General features: G+C 39.7%; 1 protein-coding gene across 10 annotated transcripts in view; it reads left to right on the top strand.

The window, feature by feature from the left end:
• ATG13 (autophagy related 13) overlaps positions 1-22005 on the top strand; it is a 50064-nt gene that overhangs the window by 1885 nt on the left and 26174 nt on the right. The gene's annotated exons all lie outside the window — the stretch shown is intronic.

Raw genomic sequence — 22005 nt, forward strand, 5'->3', positions numbered from 1 at the left:
ACTATAGAACTTATTGCTGTCACTTGATAAGGTTCATTACCAAAGCTCTGCAATTACATTTTGTTCCATTGGGAGTGGAAGTTATTTATTTTGGAATTTTTATCTGGAGGGAACTTATTTAATCTTAGTAATGCTTGGAAATCCCTAGAACTTTTACTTTTTAAACACTTTTTACATTATTATAGAAGAGATGAAAATGACATTCATAACACTATGTTTGGAGCACTGCATTCCTCACTCTATGACCCTTTATTATTCAACTTAAGTTTTTTTGTTTTTATTTATTTTTAAAAAGTATTTATTTATGGGACTTCCCTGGTGACGCAGTGGTTAAGAATTCGCCTGCCAATGCAGGGGACATGGGTTTGATCCCTGGTCTGGGAAGATCCCACATGCCGCGGAGCAACTAAGCCCATGAGTCACAACTAGTGAGCCTGTGCTCTAGAGCCCATGAGCCACAACTACTGAGCCTGCATGCTGCAACTACTGAAGCCCACGTACTTAGAGCCCGTGCTCCACAACAAGAGAAGCCACTGCAATGAGAAGCCCGTGCACTGCAACGAAGAGTAGCTCCCGCTCACCACAACAAGAGATAGACCACGTGCAGCAACGAAGACCCAACACAGCCAAAAATAAATTTTAAAAATTAAAAAAAAAATTATTTATTTGGCTGCACTGGGTATTAGCTGCAGCACATAGAATCTTCATTGCCTCCTGCAGGATCTTCGTTGCAGCACCCCGGATCTTTAGTTGTGGCATGCAGGCTCTTAGTTGCACCATGCACGATCTAGTTCCCTGGCCAGGGATCGAACCCAGGCCCCCTGCATTGGGAGCGAGGAGTCTTAACCACTGGACCACCAGGGAAGTCCCTGGTTTTATTTTTTAATGGAAGAAAAGTATAGAAACTCACTGAGTAAGAAATGCAGGCTATTCAGCTAATATTTGAACTACTATATTGCTTAAAATTTTTTTGGCTTTGTATGTTGACTTTAGAGTCTTAAAATATGTATACTTTCCTAAAAGCTTATTCTTGGAAAAAGCTTACCTAAACTTTATGTGTGGATAATTTAGAAGTAATTTCCAACTTGGGGTGTTGAGTTGAGTAAAATGAATTAACATAGGGCCTCATTTTTTCATGCATGGATTTAATAGAAGAGAGGGTGCACGGGGTTACTGGTCCTTGCCTCCTCTTTGTCAAATTGTGGAGAGCAGTAAAAACTGCAGGTAGTCCCTGACAGCATAAAGGCAGTGTATGCAAAGGGAGAATGCAGAGGAGGCTAACTAGTCCTCTATGACCAAGGGGAAAAAGAAACTTTTCTTGGGAATTCCTCAAAGTCCAGTGGTTAAGACTCAACGCTTCCACCGCAGAGGGTCACGGGTTTGATCCCTGGTCAGGGAACTATGATCCCGCATGCTGAGTGGTGCACAGCCCCAAAAAAAAAAAAAAAAGACAACAACTTGAAGTTTGGGTTTTAAATCTTAAAACGATTTAAAATCCTTAAAGGGATGTAAAATTAGTTTTGAATCTTTAAAAAGATTTTAAATCCCTTAAGAGGATGTAAAATTAATTTTAAATAATTGTTTTTTTTAATTTTTATTTTATTTATTTATTTATTTATTTTATTTATGGCTGTGTTGGGTCTTTGTTGCTGGGTGTGGGCTTTCTCTAGTTGCAGTGGGCGGGGGCTACTCTTCGTTGCGGTGCGCAGGCTTCTCACTGTGGTGGCTTCTCTTGTTGTGGAGCACAGGCTGTAAGGCATGCGGGCTTCAGTAGTTGTGGCACTTGGGCTCAGTAGTTGTGGCTCGCGGGCTCTAGAGCACTGTGTCAGTAGTTGTTGTGTATGGGCTCAGTAGCTGTGGTGCACGGGCTTAGTTGCTCCGCAGCATGTGGGATCTTCCCGGACCAGGGCTCGAACCCATGTCCCCTGTGTTGGCAGGCGGATTCTTAACCACTGTGCCACGAGGGAAGCCCTAAATAATTGTTTTTAACTGTAGAGTAAATGTGAGCCAGTTTGTTAGAGAAAGCCTCTAGGGCTTCCCTGGTGGTGCAGTGGTTGTAAATCCGCCTGCCAATGCAGGGGACACGGGTTCGAGCCCTGGTCTGGGAAGATCCCACATGCTGCGGAGCAACTGGGCCCGTGAGCCACAACTACTGAGCCTGCTGCGCGCCTGGAGCCTGTGCTCGGCAACAAGAGAGGCCGCGATAGTGAGAGGCCCACACACCGCGATGAAGAGTGGCCCCCGCTCACTCGCCGCAACTAGAGAAAGCCCTCGCACAGAAACGAAGATCCAACACAGCCAAAAATAAATAAATAAATAAATAAATTTAAAATTACCTTTCTAAAAAAAGAAAGCCTCTAAATACCAGTATAGGTGGCACAAGAAATTTGGTTTTGCCCTGGTGGTGTCCCCCATATGCCCTTGGTTACAAGAGAAGGGAGAAGATTGTGAATCACCACTACATAGAAAAACAACTCAATTAACATGCACAGTCTGTCAATAGTATCTTAGTAAAAATAAAGGTAAATAAAGAATGTATAGAAGTGACAACCCAGTATTCTTATTTTGGAAAATACTGTTTTCACTCTTGACTTTTGATTCATACAAATATGAAAGAAATAGAGTTAAAAATCATATTATTCTTTCCAGGCCTTCCAGGGTGGTTTGTCCCCACCCTCACATTCGTCCTGTATTGCCCAGGAGAGCATTATGTAGAGACATACTTGTGGAGGTTTAAATGCCCTGTTTTAAATATAAGCTTAAGGGTGTTTTTATGCTTTAATCTGTTTCTGTTGGAATTTTCAAGAAATCAGATATTGGCCTTATGTATTCTGTAGACTGGTTTTTAAATTGTTCCGTAGTTAATCAAACACAGCTTTTGTCTTTTATCTTTATTTCCACTTCCCATTTTCTTTTGGTTTATTTTACTTTCTGGTTTCTTAAATTGAATACTTATTTGAGTTTTTTTTTTAAATTATAAAGGCTATAAATTTTCCTCTGAATTCTTCTTTTGCTGTGTCTCATTTGTTGTCAAATATTCTTCATTTTGTTAATTTCTAGATCATTTGTAACTGGTTTTTATTTCAATGTTTATTATAAAAAGCTTCCTAGTGTATACACGGTTAACTTTTTATCATATGTTTCTAGTTTATTGGATTATGGGCAATAACATCTTGGAAAAAAATTTTTTAAATGGTCAAGAACATGATCAGTTTATGGTGTCCCTTGAACCTAAGAGAATAATGTGAAAGGTGGAGTTAGATAACTAAGAGCTTTATTGAGGATCTCATATGTGGCAAGTACTCTTTACAGGAACTATCTCATTTCATCCTCACCACAACCCTATGAGAAAGGAATCTGAAGTACAAAAAGATTGAGTGACTCGCACTATATGCCACCATATATATATATATATATATATATATATATATATATATATATGAATGGCTTTTTTTTTAATACGGATTACTTTATGACTTAGTTACTTTAAATCTTTTTTTTTTAAATTTTATTAATTTATTTATTTTTGGCTGTGTTGGGTCTTCGTTTCTGTGCGAGGGCTTTCTCTAGTTGTGGCAAGTGGGGGCCACTCTTCATCGCGGTGCACGGGCCTCTCACTATCGCGGCCTCTCTTGTTGCGGAGCACAGGCTCCAGACGCGCAGGCTCAGTAGTTGTGGCTCACGGGCCCAGTTGCTCCGCGGCATGTGGGATCTTCCCAGACCAGGGCTCGAACCCGTGTCCCCTGCATTAGCAGGCAGATTCTCAACCACTGCGCCACCAGGGAAGCCCTGAATGGCTTGTTTTTATTTTTCAGATCCTCCAAAATTTTTTATATCTATTTGATATATCAAAGAGGTATGTTGAATCTTAAGGTATAGTTTTGGTTTTATCAAGCTCTCCTAGTATCTCTAGGAATTTTTGCTTTATGTATTTTATTGCTATATTGCTTACAGGTAAAGGTTTATGGCTATCATTTTCAGAGGTTATTTTATCGTTACTGAATGTCCCTTTTAATCTCATTTCATCACTTCTGGTCTGGAATTGTCATAAATATTGACACTTCTGCTCTCTTTTTCTTTTAATGTATTTATTTTATTTATTTTATTTTTGGCTGCGTTGGGTCTTCATTGCGCGCGGGCTTTCTCTAGTTGCTGCGAGCGGGGGCTACTCTTCGTTGCGGTGCGCGGGCTTCTCATTGCGGTGGCTTCTCTTGTTGCGGAGCACAGGCGCTAGGCACGCAGGCTTCAGCAGTTGTGGCACGTGGGCTTCAGTATTTGTGGCTCGTGGGCTCTAGAGCGCAGGCTCAGCAGTTGTGGCACACGGGCTTAGCTGCTCCGCGGCATGCGGGATCTTCCCGGACCAGGGCTCGAACCCGTGTCCCCTGCATTGGCAGGTGGATTCTTAACCACTGCTCCACCAGGGAAGGCCCTGCTTTATTTTTCTTTTCTTTCTTTTTTCTTCCTTCCCCCCCACCCCAAGTGAGTGTATCTCTGCTTGCTTCTTTATTTTCAGACTTTCTTTGTAACTCTTTTGGTAGAAGACTATTTCAGTTGTTTAAACTTTTCCATTCTGTTTCTCATTTGTCTACAAAGAACTTTCTAAATGGAAAAAAAGATCTTTATGATTTACTAATTCTGATGCCTAGAAAGTGAGGAAATTACAGTTTTGTTCCCTTTACCCTTGAACTTGTACCTAACTGGGTTTTTTTTGGGGGGGGGGTTGTTTTATGGCTGCACCACCCAACTTTCGGGATCTCAGTTCCTGATCAGGGATTGAACTCGTGCCCCCTGCAGTGGAATCGCAGAGTCCTAACCACTGGACCGCCGGGAACTCCCTTAACTGTTTTTTCTTATTAACTGCTCCTGATTTGCCACACTGAGCTTTTAAGCCTGAATCCAGAACATTTTAAAACTGTTAAAAATTGGAAAGCATAATTATTTTTTCAGTAATTGATGTTAATTAACTTTTCCCAGTTTTAGGGGCTGGAGATATTATCTGGGGTCATTTTTGTATAATCTCTTGCCAAATTATTCAGTTGTTTCTTTGAAATTATTTGCTCTTTCCTTCCTTTATTGACTGCCTCACCTTAGTCCAGTGCTATTACCAACTCTCATCTGGATTACTGAAATGGCTTCCTAGCTTGGTCTTCCTGCCTCTGGTCCCTTTATTTCATCTCCCCTTCTCTATATTCAGATTAATGTCCCTAAAGTTTTACCTATAGAAGAATCTGCATTGACTCCCTACTATAATCTACTGTTAGTCTCTTTTGGTCACTTTTATGTCTCCCTACTAATCTGGCTGGATCATACTTACCTACTTTTTATACATTTTTGTTCTCTGTCCAAATTCTCAATTTTGTGCTTCATTTAATTGAACATATTAAGCATAGTAATTTTAAGGTCTGTGTCTGATAACTGTTAATGTGTTTCTAATATCTTTTGGATTTTGATCATTTGTGTTTGTCTCCTTGAGTGCCTGGTTTACTTTAACATGTGCCAGAAATTGTATTTGAAAAGTTACAGAGATAATTTATGCTTTAGGACAACATTATTTTCTTCCAGGGAGAAATTAACGTGTGTTTCTGGCAGAGGCTAAGGGAAGAACTTATTCTCTACACTGTTGAAGCTGAGTGATGTGTAAAATTTTTCATAATAAAAACTTTTTAAAATTAGCTTGAAGTCATACAAATTACAACTACATTTGTTTTCTGAGAGAAGAACTATCCATTGTTTTTGTAAATTAAAAAAAAACCTTAAAGGATACAGCAATAGCCTATTTATCTGGGTTATATATTATGGATTAAAAGGGAAAGGAGTAACAAGGAAATACTTGGAGAAAAAAGAAAAAAAGAAAGACCCATTCATAATGTCTGTCATCTCTGTACTCATTATATACCCTAATCTTAAAATTAAGCGATTACCAAATGTAAAATGTCATGGCTGCCTTGGAAAACAGTTTGGCAGTTCCTCAAAAAAATTAAATATTGAATCACCATATGATCCAGCAATTTCATTTGTAGGTATATACCCAAGAGAATCATATGTTAACACAAAAACTTGCCCATGAGTGTTCTCAGGAATATTATTCACAGTAGCCAAAAAGTGGAGACAACTTAGATGTCCATCACTTGATGAGTCAGTTAACAAAATGTAGTCTACCAATTCAGTGGAATATTATTCAGCCATAAAAAGGAATGAAGTACTGACACATGCTAAAATACAGAGTGAACCTTGAAAACATGCTAAGTGAAGGAAGCAAGTCACAAAAAGGTGACATAGGATTTCCTTTATGTGAAACTTCCAGAATAAGCAAGTCCATAGCAACAAAGCATACTAGTAGTTGCCAAGGACAGGGAGAAGGGGAAGGGGAGTGATGGATAACAGATGTGGGATTTCTTTTCAATGTGATAAAAATGTGATGGTTGCACATCCTTGTGAATATACTAAAAAGCACTCAATTGTACACTTTAAAATGGTAAAATTTTTTTTTTCAATTTTTATTTATTTATTTATTTATTTTTGGCTGCGTTGGGTCTTCGTTGCTGCACGCAGGCTTTCTCTAGTTGCGGCGAGCAGGGGCTACTCTTCGTTGCGGTGCGCGGGCTTCTCATTGCGGTGGCTTCTTGTTGCAGAGCACAGGCTATAGGCATGTGGGCTTCAGTAGTTGTGGCACGTGGGCTCAGTAGTTGTGGCTCGCAGGCTCTAGAGCGCAGGCTCAGTAGTTGTGGCGCACAGGCTTAGTTGCTCCACGGCATGTGGGATCTTCCCGGACCAGGGCCCGAACCCATGTCCCCTGCACTGGCAGGCGGATTCTTAACCACTGCACCACCAGGGAAGCCCTAAAATGGTAAATTTTATGGTATGTGAATTATAACTCAGTTTGTTAAGAAAAACTAAAGTGATTCTTTAAAAAATTTTAACCTACTGCCTTAACATTCTAAGTCAACGTGTTTAACAAGTTCATAAATAAGCGTATTTCTTCTTAGCTTGCCCAATCTCCTATCTCAGATGTGTAGTCTCTCACATTGTCTTGTTCTTTTGAGTTCTTGGTGTTTTATTTCCATGTGCAATCTGCAAATTTTTAAATTCTGAGTTCATCTAGCTAAAAGTTGGAAGGAAGGGTTATGAATGGCCTGGCAGTAGGCTGTTGATGATCCAAGTCTGTGAAAGCTTCTCTCAAGGCTCCTTCGGGCTTCCTTCTGCCTGTTTCTAAGAGTTTCAGTGGTTTTGGACAAGTTTTTAGGTTAATTTCTTGACTTTTTGTTTCCTTACCATCCATGTAGGTAGTGTAGTTTTGGATCTTTTTTTTTTTTTTTTTTTTTTTTTTTTTTTTTTTTAATTTTTTATTTATTTATTTTATTTATTTATTTATGGCTGTGTTGGGTCTTCATTTCTGTGCGAGGGCTTTCTCTAGTTGCGGCAAGTAGGGGCCACTCTTCATCGCAGTGCGCGGGCCTCTCACTATCGCGGCCTCTCTGGCTGCGGAGCACAGGCTCCAGACGCGCAGGCTCAGCAATTGTGGCTCACGGGCCCAGTCGCTCCGTGGCATGTGGGATCTTCCCAGACCAGGGCTCGAACCCGTGTCCCCTGCATTGGCAGGCAGATTCTCAACCACTGCGCCACCAGGGAAGCCCAGTTTTGGATCTTATATCTGTGTACCTTACTGATGTATGCTTTTGAAGTTTTGAGAGTAACTTCCCCACCTCCCAATCTTGCCATGATAGATGGCAAAGCTCTTCATTGCTTCTCTAGGATTCTTCTGGCCTCTGATCAAGGAGCACTTGGCTCTGGGGTTTTCTGCAGGGGAGGTTTCTACCTGCCCATAAGCTTGAGGTGTGATTTCCCCCACACCCCACTCTTGTTCTCATGTGTTCGTTATAAGAATCTGACCTTGCTCCCCATAAACCTCAGCTCCCTGGCATCAATTTTCCCTTATATCTATGGCTTTAACTTACCTTTTTTTCTGGAACCTGGGATTTTTCAATCTTTCTGGTTTAGCTGTGTATCAAAACCTTTTTATTGTCATATCTTATTTGCATTTTTGTGTACCTGTAGTGGGCAGGGGTGGGGTGTTACTAATCACATTAGTTCAGTCCACATTGTTGTTGGATGTCCTCCGAGATTTGAAACTCGTGTCTGACATGGCGCAGTGCATTGAACTCCTTGTCTCCTTCACTCTCAAGGCAAGGATGTCCTGTGATGGGATCTTGGAAGTATAGCTAGAGCAGTCATTCAGATGTTTCAAAAATTGTATTTGAAATAGGTCTACAAGGAGATAGAAAACTTTTATGCTGGGTGAAAGTTAGTTAAGATCTTTACCCTGCTATAGACCATTTGATGAGAATGGATTTTGTTTGTTAGATTATTTTTGAAAAATGTAAGACATACAGAAAAATTGTAAGAATATTACAGTGAACTTTCATATACTCTTCACCTACATTCATACATTGTTCTCTCTTGGCCACATTGCTTTACTTCTCTCTGTATGTATCACATACTGTATAATAGAACAACGCACGATTTCTTACTTTTTTCTTTTTCTTTTTTTCCCCTGGACTCTTGAGAAAAGTTACTTGTATCTCTTAGGACAAGAACATTGAACAAAGTGTAATTGTATCAAATTCAGGAAATTTAATACTGATGCAATACTGGTTATGTAGTATACAGTCAGTATTCAAATGTTGCCAAATTGTTTCAATGCCCTCCTTTATAGCAACTTTAAAAAAAAAAAAAGTCCTGGGTTAAGCATTGCATTTAGTTGTCATACTCCTATTGCCTTTACTCTAAAACAGTTCTTCAGACTTTTTCTCTCATAAGATTGACTTTTTTGAAGAGTACAAGCCCATTATTATGTAAAATGCCCTGTCTTTCAATATAAGCTCATCTGATTGCTTCCTCATGGTTAGATTTGGGTTATACATTTTTTTTTTTTTTTTTTTGGCCGCGTTGGGTCTTCGTTGCTGCGCGCGGGCTTTCTCTAGTTGCGGCGAGCGGGGGCTACTCTTCGTTGCAGTGTGCGGGCTTCTCATTGCGGTGGCTTCTTTTGTTGCGGAGCACGGGCTCTAGGTGCATGGACTTCAGTAGTTGTGGCTCGTGGGCTCAGTAGTTGTGGCTCGCAGATTCTAGAGCGCAGGCTTAGTAGTTGCGGCGCACGGGCTTTGTTGCTCCGTGCCATGTGGGATCTTCCCGGACCAAGGTTCAAACCCATGTCCCCTGCACTGGCAGGTGGATTCTTAACCACTGCGCCACCAGGGAAGCCCCTATACAGTTTTAATAGAAAAGCTACATAAGTGATATGTCCTTCTCCCTACATCACATCAAGAGGATGTAACGTCAGTTTTTCAGTTGTTGGTAGGTTTCTTTGATTACTTTAAGATTGTGTTCATCTGACTTCTCTTTGTAATTAATAAGTCAATAAGCAGGAAGACTGCGTGAAAATTTGTTGACAAAAGGTATATTTACAGTGGTTTTATCATCTACTGGTGATTTGCTTGAACCAGTTATTCCTGTGATGATTGCAAAATTGTGATTTTTTTTTTTTTTTGGCTGCGCCACACGGCTTGTGGGATCTTAGTTCCCTGACCAGGGATTGAACCCAGGCCACGGCAGTGAAAGCTCCGAGTCCTAACCACTGGACTGCCAGGGAACTCCCAAAATGGTGATTTTCCTAAATCTTTATTTATTATACATTTACTAAGTGGCAATTTACTGTGAATAACTATTCTTTCCCCCCCACTTATTGTACAACTGCCTTTGAAACCAGTGTTGGAGAAAATGTGAAAATTCTAATGTGAAAATTCTTGCTGTAGAATAATGACTACGGCAAGAAAAGATTATCTCTGCTCTTCCACTGTTAGTTGAAGAAGCAAATGTAAAATTGTCAGTTTTAATTTCAGCGTTCCCCAAACTTTTACATATTGCATGACAAACATGAGTTTAAAAACACTTTATGTGTATAAAGTGTTATTTAAACACTTATCAGTCTTGAAAATAATGCTGTGCTGAGCATTTGTCAGCAAGTTTGTTTTTTTAATTGCAGGCAAAATGTCCTGTTATCTCTGTAATAGTTTTGAGGTTACTGTTCTGTAGAGTATGTGTGAATAGAAGTAGGCATTAAACAAATATGAAAGCAATATTATTAATATGGCAGGAGCTGTTACTCAAAACAACTGAATTTGCTTAATAACATTCATCCTTAAGATAAATCAAGGAAGCTTTAACATCCTTAAGATAAATCAAGGAAGCTTTAACTCTTTAGATTAGTTCCGTGTATAAATTTGCTTTTCAAAAAAACTAAGGTTGTCCAAGAGAACTAGAAGACAAGCTACAGACTGGGAGAAAATATTTGCAAAAGATATATCTTTTTAAAAAAATTATTTATTTATTTATTTGGTCTTAGTTGCGGCACGCGCAATCTTCGTTGCAGTGTGCGGGATCTTTAGCTGTGGCATGTGAGATCTAGTTCCCTGACCAGGGATCGAACCCAGGCTCCCTGCATTGGGAGTGCCTAGTCTTAGCCACTGGACCACTAGGGAAGTCCCAAAAGGGGTATCTTTTAAGATAATGAGTTGCCATCTCACAGCTATTAGAATGGCCAAAATCCAAAAACACTGACAACACCAAATGCTGGAGAGATCATGGAGCATCGGGAATTCTCACTCATTGCTGGTGGGAATGCAAACTTTCAGCCACTTTGGAAGACAGTTTGATGATTTCTTGTAAAATAAACATACTCTTACCGTATGATCCAACAGTTGCATTCCTGTAACTCACCCAAAGGAGTTGAAAACTTGTTTTCAGCAGGAGATTGGAGGCTCCTCTGGAGAAATTAAGTGTCTTTGGAGGGAAAAACCTCTATATACTGACACTTGAGGTTTCTTTCCATTGAAAAAAGGGTGAGGCTGCGCCCAGCTTGTTCCTGATGACCCTCTTGGAGCCCTACCAGTTCACCAGACTCACTCATATACCCTGAGTTTCTGTCTTTTCGGTGCCTCATGCTCAAATGTGAATGGGACAGCCAAGGATCACCAGTTACTTGATGAAAGCCTCCATTGTGGCTGCCAGTATTTTTCAAGCTTAGTGAGGAAGGGAGCTCAAGAGGTGGGAGAGGGAGTGTCTCATAAAGACTTTGATAACCAAAGTTCACCATGTTTTTGATTCACTGTTTCCAAAAAGTTAATGTCCAGTCCTTTTTATTTTTCTTATTTATTTTAGTGTTTTTTTACTTTTTTAAATTGAGGTATAATTTACAATATTATATTAGTTTCAGGTATGATTCAAATTTTTTATAGATTATACTTCATTTATATTTATCCTAAAATATTGGCTACTGGGCTTCCCTGGCGGTCCAGTGGTTAAGACTCCATGCTCCCAATGCAGGGGGCATGGGTTCAATCCCTGGTTGGGGAATAAAGATCCCACATGCCGCATGGCACAGCCAAAAACATAAATTAAATAAATGTGAAATATTGGCTACATATCCTTGTAGGTGATTGATTGGTTGATTGATTGTTAGTCAACAACCTTTAGTAGCTTATTTATTTTATACATAGTAGTTTATATCTCTTAATCCCCTACCTCTATCTTGCCCCTCCCCGCTTCCCTCTCCCCACTGGTAACCACTAATTTTTTCTCTCTATCTATGAGTCTGTTTCTGTTTTGTTATATTCATTCATTTGTTTTTTTTTTTAGATTCCACATATAAGTGATAATATACAGTATTTGACTTTCTCTGATTTATTTCACTAAGTGTAATACCCTCCAAGTCCATCATGTTGTTGCAAATGGCAAATTTTCATTCTCTTTTATGCCTGAGTAGTATTCCATTGTGTGTGTGTGTGTGTGTACACACACACACACACACACACACACACACCATGCTAGTGGTAGAGGGAGGATTCCAAAATGGTGATTGCACCAGTGTCCATGTGGTAGAACAAGCTCCCAAAAATGACTGCCACAAGTATCTATGTCCCCGGGGTGAACTCCAGTTGCCTTCTGCCTCTCCAGGAGACTCTTCAAGATCAGCAGGTAGTTACTCTTCAAGATCAGCAGGTAGTTCTGACTCAGGCTCCTTTGAAATTACTACTTCTGCCTTAAAGGTCCCGGCACATGTGAGAGTTTGTGTGCCCTTTAAGAGACTCCATTCTATTTCCCACAGCCCTCTGGTGCTCCCAGATGTAAGCCCCACAGACCTTCAAAGCCAAACATTCTGGAGGCTTGTCTTCCTGGCATAGGACCCCCAGGCTGGGTAGTCCAATGTGGGACTCAGACCCCTTGCTCCTTGAGGAGAATCTCTGCAATGGTAATTATTCTTATGTTTGTGGGTTCCTCAACTGGGGGCATGGGTTGTGACTGTACTGGGACTCCCTACTCTTACCCATCTTGTTGTGGTTCCTTCTATTTATCTTTAGTTGTAGAAGATCTTTTCTGGTAGGTTAGGGTTAGGGTCAGGGTCTTTTTCCTCAGTAGTTGTTCTGTACATAATTGTAAGTTTTGTGAGAGGAGGTGAGATCAGGGTCTTCCTACTCCACCATTTAGGGACCTCCCAATGTCCAGCCTTCTAACGTTAGGAAGGAAGGGCAGTTCTGGTCTGAGTGGGGTCATGGTGTGGGTGTAGGGCTTAGAGTGGGGTCTAACTGCTTCTTCTGTGGACTTTCAAATCATCTTCCTGTTTTCAGCCCCATCTGCCACCCTACTTTAGTAGCTACCTGGTGACTAATTCCTTAGACTTTCTTAGGTTCTTTGGTTCAGAAGAGCTTTCTTTGTTTAGGGTTTCTCCCGCTGCTGGCTTGGATATCAGCTGTGCTCTGCTTAGTCAGTTATCTATTTCTTCTACTTTCTACCTTCCCGAACTTTGATTTTGTTGTCTCTCGTCTGTGTGTATGCTTTTTAAGTCCCCCACCCTTTTTTTAGGAGTGAGCAGAAATAAACATTGAACCTTTATCCTTAACCAGTCTGTTCACTTTTTTCCCCCAATATTTTGTTGACATCTTTCATTGTTATTTCTTCTTCTGGGTTTATTTATAGCTTTTATATTTCTGTGCTTTTAATTGAGGATTGGGAAAGTAGTTGAGATAAATGGTTTTTGTCTGCCTAAGAAGAACTCATATTTTTAAAACTTAAAATTAGCATTTCAGTATGAAAGTAAGTAAAAGATCTAAAAAACCTGTCTATCCAGATAACTATACTTTTCCCTTACCTGATTGTATCATTTGCACTTGAGCAGTGTTGTAGAATCTTCTGTCTAGTATTTGGGTGTTGGTGATTATCTACATCCATTACATAATAATGGGAAACTTTATTTATTTAGTAATGGCATATTTTTTTCTTTTTGGGTGTGTGTTAAAATACAAGCAACAGAATTTACCATCATAACCATTTTTCAGTGTGCAGTTCAGCAGCATTAAATACGTTCACATTGTTGTGCAGCCTTCACTACCGTCCGTCCTCATAACTTTTCATCTTGTAAAACTGAAACTCTACCTATTAAACAGCAACTCCCCATTCTCTCTTCCCCCCAGCTCCTGGCAACCACCATTATACTTTCTGTCTCTACGATTTTGACTACTCTAAGTACCTCATATAAGTGGGTTTGTCTTTTTGTGACTAGTTCTTTTCACTTTAGCATAATGTCCTCAAAGTTCATCCATGTTGTAGCATGTGTCAGAATTTCCTTCCTTTTTAAGGCGGAATAATATTTCATTGCATGTATATACCACATTTTGCTTATCCATTCTATTTTCAGATAATTGTTTAAAAACATTTTAGTATGGCAGAAGCCTGCACATGTTCTAAACACTGTGGGAACCTGACAGAATTATTTGTTGTTATGAACTTCTGTTAATGAAAATGATGTGTAGAGAATGTTGCTAAATTGAAATTGCTAATCAAGGTCCAGTAAATAGTTTTTGTTATTTGTTAAATGTCTTAAGCCTTGAAGAAAGGCCTTAATTAAGTGAGGTATTTCTCAGACAAGAAAAGCTACAAGTGGCAAGTCTGGGGAAATAGATGCTGATGAAACTTGAAGGGACAGCAATATTAAGAGCATTATGATTCATAAATATATTTTTGGCCTAATTAAGCCATTTTAGAGGTGACCCTTGGTAAATTTAATCAAGTATATGTGGGTGGGAACCACATAGAACTTTTTGTAAATGTCCAAAATCATACATAGTAATTGGTTTATGTCCCTAAGGCAAAAAAATTTAATAAAGGAGGTAATAAGTAGCGCTGATGAGCTTGCTTATTCAACATATTAACAGGAAAGGGACATGAAATTTGAATGCTTGTGAAACCTTGCACCTCAGATTGGCACTTGAACCCACGTGCGGGGACTCGAACCCAGCCAAAACCCATGGTCTTCCAACTGAGATCACACACATGGTTTCAGGACTTAATGAAGCTCAGGTTCTTGATGTCTCATAGCAGAAAGAATTCAGTGAGAGACAAAGTGATAAGTAAGAAGTGGATTTATTTAGAGAGAAATGCACTCCACAGAGTGTGGGCCATCTCAGAAGGTGAGAAAGGTACCAGGGTATGGGATTGTCAGTTTTTATAGGAGTGGGTAATTTCATAGGCTAATGAGTGGGAGGATTATTCCAGCTATTTTAGGAAGGGGTGGGGATTTCCAGGAATTGGGCCACCGCCCACTTTTTGATCCTTATGGTCCGTCTTGAAACTGTCATGGCGCCTGTGGGTGTGTCATTTAGCTTGCTGATGTGAGCGTGTACTGAGGCTCAAGGTCTAGTGGAAGTCGACTTGTCCGCCATCTTGGACCCATTTGGTTCTAATCAGTTTACGTCATGTCCTCAGGCTATGTCATTCTTTCAAAGGTTGTGCCCTGCCTCCTTCCCTCCTGTTTCACTTGCAGAAGAGTTTGCTATGTAATTGAGAGACTAGAATGCTAAGAGATAAAGTGGCCCTGACTTAAACTAAGTGGTAACCTAAAAGCCCTACTTTGGCTTAGTCTTCTAGCAGCTGATATATTTTCTTAAAACCTGTTCCATCAAGGGTCTTTGGCAGTTATAACATGTTGGTGACAGTGACTGATATGGGCAGTGGTCTGTAAAGTCTAAAGGAAAGAAAGTCACATACATGCATTGTCAGCCAAGAAGGCCCTCTCTAGACTCTTGGTGGCAGAATTCCAACGTGCTTGTTCCTGAGGTAGAGAAAGATATTATGAAGCTAATAGTGGGTTGATACGATTTTAGGTTCCCAAAATGGCCTCCTTGTAGGAAAGGCAACATGTTGATCACTTGATGCTTCTTTCTATCGACTTGGCAGTTTTATTTCTCAATTAATAAATTGGATTTATGGTATGTAAACTGTCTCTTGTAACTGAAGTCCCCCAAACCTTGACTGAACTAATAAAATTAGTTTCCTGAGCATGTGCATTCAAGGACTAGATCCTTGTCCAGGATCATCATTTATTTGCTAGTTTCAATGACCAAGATCTTTCCTGAAAGTACCAGCAAGCCTCTGATTACCTTTGCAAAATCACTTTACCTGTTTTCCCCGCTGACTTTGTATGTGGACTCTTGAAGGTCAGACTGAGGAGTCTGCAAAGTTCTGGCACATAGGAGCAATATGATGACATAATGCTTTATTAGACTAGCCTTTCAGTGGTTTACCTGAGGTTTACAGTATAATCTGGAAGGAGGTGTTGGGGAAGAAACTTTTCCTATAACCTCTTGGATTCAGCAGATGGGGGTGTGCAAATTAAACCAACAAAAGATAGATTAGCAAGAGAAAAGACAGAGTTTATTAATGCCTGCAAAGTGTATACCACAGGAGTGCTCAGTGATGAATAGCTCAAGGAGGTGGTAAAAATTTGGGACTTATATGCCTAACTCAGTAGGAGAAAGAGAGGGGAAAAAGGTTTTGTGGGAAGAAAAATTAGTTTCTTTAGGAAAGAAGAATGGGTGTTTAGGAGAACAAATGGGAAATAAGAAAGTTTGTGATAACATTTGCTTGTGTGGGTGCAAATGGTCTTTCCGTCTTCTTCATGACTATGAAACTCCCCCAGATAGGGGATTTATATTAGGTTTATATTAGGTCTCTCTCCTGGGAGTAGAAGCCAACCTGAAATGGGAATTTATGGCAGTCCTCATTTCTTAGAAGTTTCCGCTTTTAGTCAGATAAGGGAAGCTCTGAGAACATTTCTTTTCTACATCTGTTGAATCTCAAATGTCTTCAGCTTAAAATAATCTTTATGCCAAAGTGGCATATTTTAGGATGGCATAGCCTATCCTCTTCAAAGGTAAAGTAACTAACCAAGAGAGTCTCTTCCAGATAAGAAATGAGACTTGGATTAAGGTGGTTATCTATGGAAATGAAAATGCCGCTAATATAAAGGATTTTGTATAAGCATAAGTTTGAAGGATTCAGTAATTGTCTAGTGTAGTAAAGGGCAGAAAAAAAGAAAAAATTCAGTGTTTTTAATGTTTGTACCAAATTTCCCTTTATATTCCTTGGAGCACTCAAAGAAGGAATTTTGCAAAGTGCAAAGCAAAAGTAAACTTTCTATTACATTTCTATTGTAAAGGATGAACTAACATCCTTGATAGATAGCCTAGGCCTAAGGGGACAATAAGCTCTGATCCCTCTGAGAGAACTTTTTCTCTGTGGAGACCACCCTTTTTGGCTCAATAACTAACTCTAGTTACATAATCCTTTGAGTGCTTCCAGTGGTACAAAAAGTCACAAGAGTCATTGTGCCATTATAATGTTTGTGCTTTGGTAGATACTCTGGTAGTGGGAGCACTTGCCCACTTCAGTGTAAGATAGGGGCAGCCCAATCCTCCAGCACTGTTCTTATCTCAGATCTGTTGCTGTGTTGCTTCAGGGCCTTGAGCTGTTTAACCCTTTAAAAGGTCTTTTTATTTTTACTTTAATATTTGTTAGTGTTCTTTTCAACCAAAATTAGGAAGGCCTGAAGGTGGGTGTACACGTCAAGCATATTATTTGATAGGCCCCCAAAGATGAGTCCTTTGTAATTTGATCAGTGGATTCTCCTGTGGCATCTCATCAATTATTTCTTCTCAAAGATTTTATTTCTCCTTCATTGGTTTCTTCCCACCGCCCCCCCCCCCCGTAAATTTGCTCAGATATTCCTATCCTACAGGGAAAATCCTTTTAACGGAGAAGCTTGAGCTCTTTTCCTGTCTAACATCTCAGAAGTAGCTGAATCCATTCCTCACTACCACCCTAAGAAACTCTCCTCTCAAAGGTCATTAACAATGTAATGCCAAGTCCAGTGGCCTTTTCCTCTTGAGAATGAAGGAATCCAGAATATGTCATCCCAAAATATGCCTCTTTGACATAATAATTATTTTGAGCTGAAGGCAGTTAAGAAGCAGCAAATGCGGGAGAACCTTTCTCTGCCCTCCCGTTTTCTGCCTAAAGGCGGGATATAAATTCCCCTTTTTTACTGGAGACAGATTCTTATCAGACCTGAGAAGACACCAGAGAAATCTGCAAACAAACCTTGCTCCCTTACTTAGTTTCCTCCCACAGCCTGCACTCTTGAATGCCTAAAACTGCTTTCCTTTGTCCTGTCATTTCTCTATGAAGTTATTATTCTTTGTTGAAGACCCCATATGAGCCATAGTTCTAAGCCACTGCTTTGAGTTATTTTTTGTTGAGGTTTCTCCTCTGTGGTAGGTGCTGCATTAGTCAGTAAACTGTTTTTCTCTTGTTAATCTGTCTTTTTGTTGAAGGAGTCGCAGCTCAAAGTTTAAGATGAGTAGAGGTAAAGTTTTGCCTCCTCCGCAAGAACTTACACTGTTTGACCATCCCTTCAATCTTGAAACTTTAATTTCCCCTCAGTTTCAATGAAAACTTCTCAGAAATCATTTTATCTCCTATTTCTCTGATTAGTTCTTGCATTTCTTTTTGTGGTTCTTTTATGCAAATGCTTTCCAAGGTCGTTGTTTTGTTTTTTTTCTGTTATCTCCCTTGGTGATTTCATCTGTTGCTATAATTTTAATTATTCCTTCTTTTTTGAGATTTATCTCCAACTTTAATCTCAGTCTTAACCTTTTCCATTAGCTTCAGATTTAGCATTTTCAGACAAATCTTCAGGTGTTTCTAACTCAACCTATTAAATAAACCAAACTGATTGGCAAAAAATAGTGAACCTTGATCCCTAACGTACACCACGTATACAAATTAATTTTCGATGGATCACGAATCTAAATGTGAAAGGTAAACAGTAATGTTTCTAGAAGAAAATGTAGGAGAATATTTTCATGACTTTGAGATCAGCAAAAAAATTTTTAACAGGACACAGAAAAGTGCTAACCATCAAAGAAAAGGTTGATAAATTGGACTTACCAAAATAAAGAACCTCTGATCATCAGGAAACTCCATAAGAGGATGATACTCAGCAATAAAAAGAAATGAACCATCGGGATTTCCCTGGCAGTCCAGTGGTTGAGACTTCACCTTCCAATGCGGGGGATGCGGGTTCGATCCCTGTGGGGAGCTAGAATCCCACATGGCCTTGTGACCAAAACATGGAACAGAAGCAATATTGTAACAAATTCAATAAAGACTTTAAAAAATAGTCCACATCAAAAAAAAATTTTTTTTAAAAAGAAATGAACTATCGACATAGAATATAACACGGGTGAAAAAAAATATAACATGGGTGAATGTCAAAATAATTGTGTTGAGTGAAAGAAACCAAAGAGTACATACTGTATGATTTAATTTATATAAGACTCTGGAAAATGCAGATAAGGATCTTTAGTGATAGAAAGCATCTCAGAGGTTGTTTAGGTATGGGGGATTATGGGGGCGCGGCTGGAGGGAGGGATGACGAAGGAAATGAGGAAACTTTTGGGGAGTAATTGTTATGTTCACTATTTTGTGGTGATGATTTTATAGTTATAAACCTGTCAAAACTTATCTTATACTTCTGATATTGTCAGTTATACCTCAATAAATCTGTATTTAATGTGGACATAAAGACCACCCAGATGAGAACAGGTGAAGGCCATTTATTCAGAGCTTGCAGTAGCAGAGGAGTCAGCTCCAGCACTTGCCTTTGGCAGAGATGCAAAGGCAGGTAGACCACTGGGGAAGCTTTATAATGGAAAAAAGGCAGGGAAGCCTTCAGGTATGTCCTAATTTGGGGCTGTTGGCACAAGGAAGCTGTAGGCCGCCTGACTGCAAGTGGGGGCATCCTATATGATTGGTTGGGGTACATATTTGGCTTTCTCTGGTTGGTCCTAAGTTGGAAGCAAGGATAAAAATTAGAGAAGCTGTCAGTTAATCAAGTCCTGGCTGTCTGGGGCCAGTTTTTACAGGGGTTATCATTTGACTTCCTGGACTGGTTGCTAGAGATAGTCTGACTTCCTTGACTGGTAAGTGTAGATAGTAGGTTGGCTTCCTGGGCTGGATTTTTGCAGATTGTGGGTCAGAGCTCTATCTTTATATATATAGTCTGGCCATTGTCCGTTAGTATGTCGTGACTCTCATGATAAGAAACGAATTCCACAAGAAAGGCAAGCCACAAACTGGGAGAAGATATTTGCAGTACATATCCAACAATGTACTGAATCCACTATATATTTTTTAAAACTCTCACAATTCAAAAAGAAAAAGACAACCAAATTTTTAAGTGGGCAAAAGGCTTGAACTAGCACTTTATGAAAGAGGATATCCAGATGTCTAATAAACATATGAAAAGGTGTCAGTGGGGGAAAGGCAGTCATCATTTCATCTCTAATTTAATCATCAGTCATTCAATGCAGATTAAATGAAATACCACCACACTCCTACCAAGATGGCTAAGGAATCAGCAATACGAAGTGGTAGTATAGATGTGGAACACTGGAAGCGCTAACGTACTGTTGGTGGTAATGTAAATTGGTACAGATCCTAGAAAACTGTTTGGCAGTATCTGTCAAAGCTAAACACAGGCATACCTTGGATATATTGTGGGTCGGTTCCAGATCACTGTGATAAAGTGAATCACATGAATTTTTTTGTTTCCCTGTGCATATAGAAGTTGTGTTTAAACTAAACTATAAAGAGTGCAATAGCATTATGTCTTAAAAAAAACAATGTACATACCTTAATTTAAAAATACTTTATTACTAAAAAATGCTAGCCATCATCTGAGCCTTCAGTGAGTTGTAGTCTGTTTGCTGGTGGAGGGTTTGAAATATTTTGAGAATTACCAAAATATGACACTGTGACAGGAAGTGAGCAAATGCCATGGGAAAAATGGCGCTGATAGACTTGCTCAACACAGGGTTGATACAAACCTTCAATTTTTTTATTTAATAAATTTATGTATTTAATTTATTGATTTTTGGCTGCATTGGGTCTTCGTTGCTGTGCGCTTTCTCTAGTTGCGGCGAGCGGGGGTTACTCTCTTCTTTGCAGTGCGTGTGCTTCTCATTGCGGTGGCTTCTCTTGTTGCGGAGCACGGACTCTAGGCGCGTGGGCTTCAGTAGTTGTAGCATGTGGGCTCAGTAGTTATGGCTCACGGGCTCTAGAGGGCAGACTCAGTAGTTGTGGTGCATGGGCTTAGTTGCTCCACAGCACATGGGATCATCCCGGACCAGGGCTGGAACCCATGTCCCCTGCATTGGCAGGCGGATTCTTAACCACTGCGCCACAGGGAAGCCCCTTCAATTTGTTTTTTAAAAAGAGGAGGGGGCAATATCTGTGAAGCAAGGTGCAATAAAATAAGGTATGCCTGCATATGCATACTCTGTGACCCAACAGCAATACTCCTGGCTCTACATCTGATAGCAGTGAGTATTTATATTCACGAAAACTCTCATGTAAGAATATAATAACCGACTTCCCTGGTGGCGCAGTGGTTAAGAATCCAATTGCCAATGCAGGGAACACGGGTTTGAGCCCCGGTCCGGGAAGATCCCACATGCCGTGGAGCAACTAAGCCCGTGCACCACAACTACTGAGCCTGCGCTCTAGAGCCCGTGAGCCACAACTACTGAAGCCCGCATGCCCTAGAGCCCGTGCTCCGCAACAAGAGAAACCAACGCAATGAGAAGCACACACACCACAAGGAAGAGTAGCCCCGCTCGCCGCAACTAGAGAAAGCCCGTGCACAGCATCAAAGACCCAATGCAGCCAAAAAAAAAAAAAAGAATATAATAGCTAAAAGCAGGAAACAACCCAAATGTTTATCAATAGTTTAATTTATAAATTGTGGCATATTCATAAAATGGAGTGCTACATAACAATGAAAAAGAATAAACTGCTACATGCAGCATTATAAATGAATCTTACAGACATAATGTTGAATAAAGGAAGGTACACAACAAAAGAGTTAATACTATTTGATTCCATTTATAAGAAATTCAAAACAAAACATCTATAGTGATAGAGGTCAGAATCATGGTTACTTTTTGGTGGTTTTATTGACCAAGGGAACACAAAGGCACCTTCTGGATTATTGGAAATGTTCTATAACTCGATCTGGGTTGTCATTGTATGAGTGTTTACATACAAAATGTTTATTGAGCTGTACACCTAAGATTTGTGCATTTCACTATATATAAGTTATACCTCAATAAAGAACAGTGTTGTTTTTTTTTTTTAACTTGTATTCATTATTTCCTGTTTCAACTCTCTCCTTTTGTTTATACCTTTCCTTAAAACTAGCTCTCCCTCTGGCTTTCTTGTTTTTTTGTTAACTGAAAGCCCATTAAACTTTTTGCACTCAGTCCTTAAATCCTGTCAGCTCTTCCTTTAAAATACCTCCCATCCATACTATTTCCAAATCATGTCTGTATCTGTATTAGAGTTTTAGCCTTGACCACAGCCTGAATTATTGCCAAGGACCTAATTGATTTCCCTGCTTTCCATACTCAAAACTATTCTACAATATGCCAGCAAAGCTATCATCTAAAGCACCATTTGGATTGTGTTGCTTCCTATCCTCAAAAGCCTTGAGGGTGCTCCCATTTCTGGCATATTAGACGCAGGTCAGTCTCTAGCATTGTATTTAAGACTCTCATG

The sequence above is a fragment of the Balaenoptera musculus genome, chromosome 8 (genome assembly GCF_009873245.2).
Source record: "Balaenoptera musculus isolate JJ_BM4_2016_0621 chromosome 8, mBalMus1.pri.v3, whole genome shotgun sequence".
In the NCBI taxonomy this organism is placed as follows: Eukaryota; Metazoa; Chordata; class Mammalia; order Artiodactyla; family Balaenopteridae; genus Balaenoptera; species Balaenoptera musculus.